This window comes from Triticum dicoccoides, chromosome 4A, assembly GCF_002162155.2.
Source record: "Triticum dicoccoides isolate Atlit2015 ecotype Zavitan chromosome 4A, WEW_v2.0, whole genome shotgun sequence".
Taxonomy (NCBI): Eukaryota; Viridiplantae; Streptophyta; class Magnoliopsida; order Poales; family Poaceae; genus Triticum; species Triticum dicoccoides.
This window is the reverse complement of record NC_041386.1, coordinates 661,930,578-661,934,431: the sequence shown is the minus strand read 5'-3', so window position 1 is coordinate 661,934,431 and position 3,854 is coordinate 661,930,578.

Genomic DNA, 3,854 nt, shown 5'->3' with positions numbered 1-3,854 from the left:
GAAACATTAGCACTCAGGTCAAATGATATGTGCTTCTATACATCTGATGGTGCTTTTATCTGGAAGGACTGTAAACTTTATGCTAACAGGCCTTTTGTTGTATGGTTGGAATTTATTTCGTTGTGATACAACATTTATGATGCTGCCACAGGCTGCAGTAATTACGATGCTATTTTTGTATAGTATAGGTTTATCTTAGTAATGTATTCGACCAAAAGCTTCGTAGGAGCCCAACATGCCAACATTCGTCGGGCCCATTCCAATTGGGCTAAAAACGATTACGGGCCGAAATTGGCATGTAGCCCACTAAAAATATCTGGGCCTAAATCAGCATAAGCTTTCATATTTTTCTGGTAAGCCTGTGCCCATAGTGGGACTTTAACAGGCCTAAACATAATTTGGGCCCTCAGTAAAATTAGGCCTTTTACAGTTGTAAATATCTCGAGCCCATAAAAAGCATGGGCCTTTAATAGACCGAAAGTGAGATTGGGCCCTGATTGTGCCAAATAACCCACTGGACTTAGCAGGCCGAAATGGTGGTCCATTTACGATGCGGATCTTTGACAGGCCGAAATTCGGACGGGCCGTAAATGCGCCGACCTAATACACGGGCCTTTAACGGGCCAGAACTTCGGTAGGGCTAGATTGTCGCCACTTTTATATGGTCCGTTAATGGGTCCGATATGACGTTGGGCCACATATGGCCCATGGTTTACGTCCGGCGTTAACATGCCGGAAATGACAACAGGCCGAAAGTGGCCCAAATCTATAGTGGGCCTCTAACAGGCCGAATGTCAAACATGGCCGAATATGACCCAAATCCTTTACGGTCGTTTATGGGCCGAAAATTTTGATGGCCTATAAATGGGCCCAAATGAAGCCGGACCTTTAACAGGCCGGAAATACACCATGCCGTAATTCGGCCCAATTACTTAGCGGACAGTTAACGGGCCAGAAGTGACCATGGGCCGCATTGATGACAAGTTTAGGACAAGCTGTTGACGGGCCGATTTAACAAAGAATGTTGGGCCTTTAGCTGGGCCGACCCATTATGGTCTGCAGAATCTTGTGGGCCTTTAGCTGGGCTGGCCCATTATGGTCCGCAAAATCTTGTCGGCCTTTAGCTGGGCTGGCCCATTATGGTCTGCAAATTTGTGTGGGCCTTTAGCTAGGCCGGCCCATTATGATCCGCTAAATTTTGTGGGTCTTTAGCTGGGCCGGCCCATTATGGCCCGCTAAATCTTATGGGCCTTCGATTGGGCTGGCCCACTTAAACTTTGTGGGCCACTTTTGGGCCGGTCCACGTGTCAACATATCATAGGTCATCTCGAACGTTTGATGAGTGACACCTGTGCCAACGCGGAGCTGACGCGTGGATCCGTCAGCCAATGAGAATTTTACACGTGGAAAATCGGCATTGGTCGTGGCTGTTAACGGGTTATCGGATCCAAAATCCGACCCGATAGCTTAACGACGTTCCCTTACAGTGGATGCCACGTGTCAGTCACCCTTGACGAAAACACTTCTGTGACGCGTGATTTATAGTCATGGAAGTGGACACTTCCATGATGATAATTTTGGTAATGTCATGGAACACTTCTATGACAACACAGGTATGACTATCTTGATTCTGTCATAAATTTGTCATGGATGTACATGCATGACAGAAAATGCGACCTACTGTGACAAACATGTATCATCACGGAAGTGTATTTTTTGTAGTGAATTTTGAGTGTCTTGTGTGCATCTTTAATGCACAAGCCGAGAGTAATAGACCATTTTTAATTTCATGAGAACTGGCACAAACCCACCCACCAAACACATATAAATGCATGTTTTTTTTAGAAAAAGGAGGATTACCCCCGTCCTCTGCATCTGGGTGATGCATGCAGCCATTTTATTACTTATTCACCAAGGCCTTAAAAAGTAGTACATCGGGTAGTCTAAAGCCACCATCTTAGCAACGTCTGTTGCTACTCCTATCCACTTGATAAAGGGGTGTCGATAGTCCGACCCTAATATCAAGCAGACATCACACAAATGCCTAACATCTAAAGCCGGAGGCACCAACCAAGCCACATATCGGGTCTGGGGCACAAACCGGTCTGACACATACTCATGGGCCGTCGTCTTCTTCTTCCATCAATTCAACTTCAGAGCAGGTACTGATGTAACGACCTTGCCAGGCCTGCCATCGACACCGCCACAATGCCAAACATGCACCACCGCCCTGCGCTCATCCATCCAGACACATCTGTCGTCTAGATTCAGTTGCACCATGCCGCTAATACTCGTCGTTGTCGACGCGGTGGATCCAATGGTGCTCCTCCTGCCAACCTCCACACCGTCGTCGCTGCTGGAGCTTCCATGCAGAGCCCACCACCCACAGTAACTCTCCCCTCAACAGCCAAGCCCCCCAAGTCAGCGCCTCCATGGATGACACAACGCGTAGAGAAGCGTCGCCGCCCAATCAAAACGGATTTGGACTTTCGTCTGGGAGTGGGTCAGAGGTGGATAGGAGGGGACCTCGGCTTTGCCTCCAAGGAGTGTAACGATGCCAAAGTCGTCGCGGATGCCGGGTCGAGCTAGTCGACCAAAGTTTCCTCTGGTCCCTGCTACGTCTTGAGCTTGTGTTGGTTTTCCTCGAAGAGGAGAGGGTGATGCAGCAAAGTAGCGTAAGTATTTCCCTCAGTTTTTGAGAACAAAGGTATCAATCCAGTAGGAGGCTTCTCAACAAGTCCCACGAACCTACACAAACAAACAAAGAACTCGCAACCAACGCGATAAAGGGGTTGCCAATCCCTTCATGGCCACTTGCGAAAGTGAGATCTGATGGAGATAATATGATAAGATAAATATATTTTTGGTATTTTATAATATAGATGCAGAAAATAAAGATGCAAATAAAAGTAGATTGGAAACAAGTATGATAAGAGATAGACCCGGGGGCCATAGGTTTCACTAGAGGCTTCTCTCGAGAGCATAAGTTTTACGGTGGGTGAACAAATTACTGTCAAGCAATTGATAGAAAAGCGAATAATTATGACGTTATCTAGGCATGATCATGTATATAGGCATCACATCCATAACAAGTAGACCGACTCCTGCCTGCATCTACTACTATTACTCCACACATCGACCGCTATCCAGCATGCATCTAGAGTATTAAGTTCATAAGAACAGAGTAGCACATTAAGCAAGATGACATGATGTAGAGGGATAAACTCAAGCAATATGATATAAACCCCATCTTTTTATCCTCGATGGCAACAATACAATACGTGTCTTGCAACCCTTTCTGTCACTGGGTAAGATCACCACAAGATTGAACCCAAAGCTAAGCACTTCTCCCATGGCAAGAAAGATCAATCTAGTAGGCCAAACCAAACCGATAATTCGAAGAGACTTGCAAAGATAACTCAATCATATAAAAGAATTTAGAGAAGATTCAATTATTATCCATAGAAAAATCTGATCATAAACCCACAATTCATCGAATCTTGACAAACACACCGCAAAAAGAGATTACATCAAATAGTTCTTCACAAGAGAGGGGAAGAACATTGTATTGAGATCCAAAAAGAGAGAAGAAGCCATCTAGCTAATAACTATGGACCCGAAGGTCTGTGGTAAACTACTCACAACTCATTGGAGGGGCAAGGATGTTGATGTAGAAGCCCTCCGTGGTGGATTCCCCCTCCGGCAGAACGCCGGCGACGGCTCCAAGATGGGATCTCGCGGATACAGAAGGTTACGGGGGCGGAAATATTTCTTCAGGTGGCTCCTGGATGTTTTCGGGGTACGTAGACTTATATAGGAGGAAGGAGTACGTCGGTGGACGCCCGAGGGGCCCA